We start from the raw sequence: 7,528 nt of genomic DNA on the forward strand, positions 1-7,528 counted from the left end.
ATATAAACTGTCCTAATCCCTCTTCTAAACATTGACATCTTCTTAAGAAACTTTCTGCCACCTCAAAAGCAGTATTTTTTTTTTTACTTCCATAGCTTCCATTTCTTTATCCCACTGTTCTGAATAATGAACATATTGTCATTGCCCAGAGTATTTTTAATTACTGGGCTTCTGAACTTAAGGTTTCTTGATCCTTGGTTGCCTTGAAGCTCAAAGGTGAACTTTCTTGTTTTCATTTCATTTCAACACCCTCCAGAGTGTGAAGAGAAGAGGGGACTCTCTGGTAGTATTTGTGAGCACTGCAGCCATAACTTTTCTTGTTGACTATTACGAATATAAGGCTGCTTACAATCTCAGTGCTTACCAGGGCGTTATGATATGCACACAGGAGATCCAAAGCAGGATCTGGCTTACAAACATTACTATGACAACAGACCTAGCAGGAGATCCTCACCCTTCATCCAATGTTTCTACAAAACCATCTCAGATTTGTTTGACCAGAAGGTGTATGAGTTGCAGGCCAGTCATGTGTCCAGTAATGTCATTGACCAAAAGATGTATGAGATCCAAGACATCTGTGACAGCAGCTGGACCAAACTGAATAAAAGACTCTTCAAGAATACACCTTGGCAGGATGCCTGGGTGACTCGGCAGTTGAGCATTTGTCTTTGGCTCAGGGTGTGATCCTGGAATCCTGGGATCGAGTCCCACATCGGGCTCCCTGCATGGAGCCTGCTTCTCCCTCTGCTTGTGTCTCTGCCTCTCTCTCTCTGTGTGTCTCTCATGAATGAATAAATAAATAAAATCTTAAAACAAAAAAAAAGAATACACCTCGGCCTGAGACGGAAGTCCTTGTTATACAGGTTGGCAACAGTACTGTCTTCTTGATTTTGTACAAAGAATTATATTACAGGCAGATATATGCCAATGTTAGTGAGGGACCCTCCTTGGAGCAGAGGTCTGAATCCTATTAACAGCTGTGGCAATCTCTTCAAATACATTCTTTTTTTTCCCCAATGGTCCTGCTCTACTTGATCTACCCAACCTATGGTTCTGGGATAACATCTGATGATTCCATCTATTAGTTTCAGTCCTTTAGTCAGTACCACTGTACGACCAACAAGAAGTCAGAGGAAGAAATTGACTTTCTTTGTTCTAATTTCAAAATCTGGAATGTTCACAGTGTCCTCCACTCCTTGGTAGACAAATCCAACATTAACTGACAATGGAAGGGGTACACAAGTGGAGGTGACTCTGAGGGTGTGGCTGGTGAATATGGACAGCACTCCCTATATAAGAAGCTTGGCTACTTCAGCTTGGTGGGGCTTCTGCCTCTGCACTCCCTGTTGGGATTTTACTACCAGATCATCAAGGTGATGGAGAATATCAAAGTGAACAAGAAGAGCATGTTTTTTGTGTGTGCCCGAGTGCCAGGTCACCACATATTTTAACATCAATTTTGAATTTTTGATAACGTGTCACTACCAGGATGCTATCCGGACCTTTGCCAACATCCTCTTCTATATCTGGATTATCCACGAGCATTTTTCAGATGACCACATAAAAGTATGAGAGGATTAACAAGTAGAATAAGCAGATGTATGTGCTGCTGACAATCATCCTCACAATGTACTCCATGCAAATTAACGAGAGCATTCACCACCTGCTATGGGAGAAATACAGACCCACAGGTCTATGAAGAACTTTTCAGACACTCCTCCCCAAAATTCCTGTCACCTGTAGTGTGCAACAATGGTAGTGTGCACCCTAAATACACAAGGAAACCTTCTTGAAGCAACTGAAGTTGTTTTCTGATGAAGTGCAGGATCAGGCTCAGCTCTCAACCATCTGATATTCCTCAAGCTCTACACTACCAGGCCTATGGCCAAACTGCTGGCTTCCTGGACCTCATAGAAGAGGAGTTCCAGGTCAGCTCCTTGTGTTCAAACACAAAATGAAGAACCTGATGTGAACCAGGGGCATCTCTACCTTAGATGGCAAATTTCAGTCAGCCTCTGGGGTTCGCTTTTATATTGATAAGGACGTGATCTACATCACAGATACCAAGGGCGCTAGGCCCTATGGTATTTGTTTATCCTCATCCAACAGATACATAAAATTTGAGAAACTCAGTCAAATGCTAAAGAAGATGGGACAGAGACCCTGAGTACATTCACATTCTTGTTAGGAATCTATTTTGATGTCTTTGTAGGTGGGGCATATTCTTTTCACTGTGAAACCCTTACATATATCAGATATCAGCCATTCATCTGAGTTGAAGTTTACTTGAATTATGGACTGAAATGTTTTAAATAGGTCTCAGTAAAGGATCTTTTTTGGAAAAAGAGAGAGAGAGAGAGAGAGAGAGAGAGAGAGAGAGAGAAAAGATGGGAAACGTATTGCCCTATAACTATACCCTTGCCATGCTTTCTAGCTTGAGCAGCCCTAACATCTACATGCATTGTCACTGTGGTCAAGAAGCCAAGTCTCTGCTGCTGCCATGTCTCCTGTTACTAACCTCAGTCCTGCTGAATCAGCTGGTCCTGATCTTTCAGTATCTTTTGAGCATGTCACAATAGTGTCTTGCTCATTCTCATACTGTATACCATCTGTTTAGGGGGTCACTCATCCCTCCTGAGATATGAAACACCAAAAGACTCTTCTGGAACCATGTCTGTATAATCCAGAAGCATATTGGAGTTGATATTAGGGGAGCAAAAATAGCAACAGCATACAGGATGAAGATGAGCTCCTCTTTCTTTCTTTGCCCCCTATCTATAACAGCTGGATCAGAGAGGCAGGAGATCTATATGGCCTCTCAAAAGACTTCCTCCAAGAACCTTTGGTATCTTGTTACAAAGCTGTGGTCAATTTGGGAATATACTACCTTATCTTTGTCATCCTGCCTTCTCTGACTTTTATCTTCACTCCTCTTTACCTGTGAATGTTCTCCCAGCAAAGTGTTAACACAAAAGATTTCCCTGTTTTCTAAGGAATCCAAGCTAAGAAAGGGACCACAACAACCACTGGAGGTTGAGCACTTTTTTACTTGTATTTTTACAGTATTCTTACTGTAGTCACCAATATATTATGAAGTCCCTTCATGCCACATCCCTAATGATCCTTCCTCTAGGGCTACTCTACCCTCAGGTTGGACCTTAAAGAGGGAGCATAAGCACCCCAAAGGAACCTTTTCCATATATCATCAAGTCTAACCAAGGAGGCATCTATGTTGCATTTTGCAGATAAACCCATCTTGTCCTTCTGCACTGACCTGAAAGCCTTATTCAGGATCATGACTCCAATTACCAGGAGAGCCGAGAGGATTCACTTCCCCCAAAGCAATTCAATAGCAACCTCACATCCCTCATAATTATGTCAGAATTGGGGCACAACTTGACCTAAATCTACACAAGTCTCTATAAAAGTGTCTGGTTTCAGGCATCTTTGATGTGTGTCCAGTGTGAGTACTGAGGGCTCTGTCAACTTCTGTCCTGGCTGAAGTTAACACAATATTTTAGCTCAGATTGTAGAAGTGTAAGGTAACAAAGTCATATGCTAATAAAAAGTAATTCGGATCACCAACGAAGGTTAAAGAACACACAACAAGAACCAAGCATACACTTCATTGTCCTATGAGAACAAGATACCCTGGAATGGAAGAGGGGCAAATGGCACTCCCAGACATCCACATGAATCTCTTACTACACAAGATCATAACCTCAAGTTTGCGATTCGATTACCTGAGATCACTGTGCTGTATCCGTAATAACCAAAATGTGTGAAAAGCAATTTAATAGGTTATAATGATTGACTATCTTTCATTAAGCCCTAACCATGAGATATAATCTATGATAAGCACTTTACATATCCATTATTTAACTTAATGATGATCATCAATCCTCCACAGAGGACACCTCTTCTGAGGATAGAGCAGGTATCCAGTTCCTTGGTACCATGCAAAGGTTTATGAAAATCAGATTGGCAATCTTTTCTAGAAAGAGCAACAGTTGATGCCTGATATTCCAAAACATCCTTCATCTCTTTGGATTAAGTCATTATTTCTGGACAGGGTATTAATAGCCACTTTGAGAACTAAAAGCATTTCTTGCAGTTCACATCCAAACAGGAGTTTTTTGCCCTCTCTTCCCCAGGTGACTTTCTTTGGCCTGAAAGCAAAATCAATTTGTTGAGGAAGAGGTTCTAGGTTGAGGAGCCAATGAAAGTAAATCTAGGGAGGAAACTGAAGGCTCCTGGGAGACTAAGGAAAAGCTGAGCACTGAACCTGTCAGTTTTTCCCATAGATAACTTTGTTTCTGTCCTATGACTAAGTATGTAAAAATGTGAATTACCTATAGCATGAGAGAGTTAAGGGGGATATAAAGAACTTCCTCCTTATAGTTGCTACTAGATGGACCCCTAGTAGGAGGGTAAGCTTTTTGTTCACAGATATTTGACCTCTTAGAAGCAAATATCCTGAGTCTTTACCAGTTTTGAGTTCACCTTTCTATTCCACATCCATTTGCCATTTTCCTTTTGGGTTTTTGTCTGCACTTTTTTGTTGTTGTTGTTCTAGAGAAATACTAAAGAGATTGCTAATGGTTTTACATTATAGCCTCAGGAGGAGTCTTAATTTTAATTCCTTTGGAGGATGTACTACCAGAGAATTATCAAGCAAATGTCTATCTATAAAGTGACCACAGAGGAAGGCTGTTCTGCCTCTTTCCACTGTCTCTAATCTCAACATCAAAACATCAATGAGTATTTCATCTGCCAATATAAGTAATCCATCTTCCACTCTGTCCCAGCAACACCTGGAATTATTGTAGCGCTCTCTGGAATGTGAACATCTCAGTCCACTTGTTCAGGTATTGGCAACACAGAAAAGTGTTGGCAACAGGTCTGTTACTTGATATGCCCTCAAGACTCACTATCTCCTTGCTGTCAACTCCTTCACTGACAAAAGAGAATGACCTGTCTCTTGCTTTAGCGCAAACTGGTATCAAGGTGCAGATTTTTCAGCACAGTTGCAGCAGAGAAAAGAGACTTTCCAGGAGGCCTGGAAACATTTGGGTTACACACACAGACAGACACACACCCCTTGCACATATAGTAGGTACTCCATCAATAATTTTGAATAAATGCAGAGAATTTGGGGTCAATGATGGAATGAGAAGGCTCAAGGAAGACTAAAATATTTTTAACAGAGTTTTTAAAAACCCATAAGGACACTGATGGCTGCCTTCTAGGACAAAACACCATCCTACCTTCCTTGGTAGCCGTATTGCCTGGGGTTGAATCCTAGCTTTGTCACCCGTGAGGTATATGACTTTGAGCAAATTATTTCATCTGATTTTCAGTTCCCTCATTTGTAAAATGGGAGTAGTGAAAGTAGTAACTTTCAGGGCTACATTAGGGCTAATGTCTGTGAAGCTCTTAAAACCCTGTCATATACTAAATCATCAATGTTATAAACATATTAAATAAAATATATAACTTTAAAAAATCACAAGAAAGAGAAAGGCAACCCCTATCATCTAGAAGCTGGACTAGAACTCACAGCTAAACTTAGTGTTCTCCTGTTGAACATAAACAATTTTACAAAACATCAACATCAGACAAGGCCACTCTGTGACCAATATGGATCAACACAAAAACAAGATCATTCCATAATCATATGTGAACACAGACAAAACATGAACATTATCCAAACTTTCAAATTCAAAATATCCCCCTCTCCCAGATAATATGAATTACTGCCTGTTGTTTCTTTATACATTTCAGTCTTATCCTGTTCTATATCCTCTAAGTAAGATATATTAAGAAACCCAATCAGAATTACCTCTGCATCCAATTCGGAGCAAAATCTCTTTTCCTTCAAAACTCCCCCCAAAATCACCTGTTACTAGCCCAAATCCTAGAAGGCTTTCCTAACACTCACTTACTGAGACATGTCACAGTTCTCCATGCTGTGGGAAATAAATCCAAGTTGTTAGCTACAAGTGTGTTCCCAGCAAGCTCCGTCTTGAGGGCATCAACTACAACCTTTGGTGGAAATTCACTTCAGGAGAGGCAAGGAACCCTGTACATCAGATTCTGAACCATCATGTCTATGCAAATTACTTTAGTAATTGTTTTTCCAACAGTGTTTGAAGTGTTGCCCTAGAAAGATCATTGTACTGGAGAAAGAGAGAAGAAGAAATCAACTCTTATTGAGCACATGCTAATTGAAAGACTGGATGAGATTGTTAATCCAAATTACTTTACTTAATCTTCAGGATAACCCTGGGCCATGGGTATTTGTTAATTATATTTTACAGATGAGGAGGCCAAGTGTCAGAGAAGCCGAATAACTTCTTCAAAGTAATGAAGACCTGATAAGTGGAATAAATCCAACAGTCAAGATTAGTAACAAAGCTAAATTCCATCAGATCTCTAGGATGAGCATAGCAAAATATGTGCACACACTTTCATAACAATGCTAGAGGAATTCAGAGATACATGAGCATGTCCCCTGACCCTAAAGAAGGGATGGGAAAGGAGGGTAGAGGTAGAAGTGGGATGAGGGAGATGTGGCTCATTCTCTGCCTTTTTTTCCCTTCTTATGATAATTACAGACTTTTCTTGATTGGTTAGGAAGTACATGTAGGAACCAGAGCCTTTGCATTGTTTTTCTTGAAAGTCTTCTTTAGGTTCCATAACAATTAGAGAAATCAGAGCATGCGAATCCCTCAAGAAAACTGAATTGCCAGGAAAGCACATGTCCACACTTACTCCCCATGTCCCTCCCTGGCTAAGGGTTTTCAACGCAGTCCAAGGCGCAGTCACTTCTAAGGTTTGCAGTTATAAGCTATGTCCCTTGCCTATACAAGATGCTCTCATCAATACTTCTCAGTATTGCCTGGAATGGGCATGATGCACAGAATTCCACCCATCTGCCTGCTCCCAGAGACAGAAAGACATTCTATTTTCAAGTAATTTTCCAATCTTTTGACCACAACTCCCCTCTAAAAACAGTCAATTTGTGACCAGCCAAATCAGCCCACATTGCCCCAGATCTTTTGCAGCTCAGCATAGGAGAGAATAGTTTCACTTCTGGAGTCAAAGAGCTTGTGCCTAAACCTCTCACTGCTATATGGCCATCAAAAATTAGGTAACATGTCTCTGCATCAGTAGTACCATCTGTAAAAATGGATGAAAATAGTGCCTCCCTATAATGGAAGGTTTTTGTTGTTCCTACTATCATTTATTCCACCTTTTTCCAATAAATGCCCTTTTTTCTTTTGGAAATCTACCCCTCCCCACTCAGTCCATATGTTTCTTTGAGCTGTACCCATCATTAGGCTTCAGGTACCAAAATGTAATCCAAGTCTGGCTAATCAGTCAAAGACTTGGTCAGGGATCATTATGTAATTTAACATAAGCCAATAAGAATCTACTTCAGAACTTTTGCTAGAATACTATGAAATGTAAATTCTTGCCAAAAGCTGTAATGTTAGAGCTGCTAGTAACCATCTTTGGTAGAGCT

The 7,528-nt window shown here is 40.4% G+C and overlaps 1 pseudogene; it reads left to right on the forward strand.

Moving 5' to 3' along the window:
- Positions 1–508: 508 nt before the first annotated feature.
- LOC129499235 (eukaryotic translation initiation factor 3 subunit L-like) lies at positions 509–2,167 on the forward strand (annotated as a pseudogene).
- The last annotated feature ends 5,361 nt before the right edge of the window (positions 2,168–7,528 follow it).

The sequence above is a fragment of the Nyctereutes procyonoides genome, unplaced genomic scaffold (assembly GCF_905146905.1).
Source record: "Nyctereutes procyonoides isolate TBG_1078 unplaced genomic scaffold, NYPRO_anot_genome, whole genome shotgun sequence".
Lineage (NCBI taxonomy): Eukaryota > Metazoa > Chordata > Mammalia > Carnivora > Canidae > Nyctereutes > Nyctereutes procyonoides.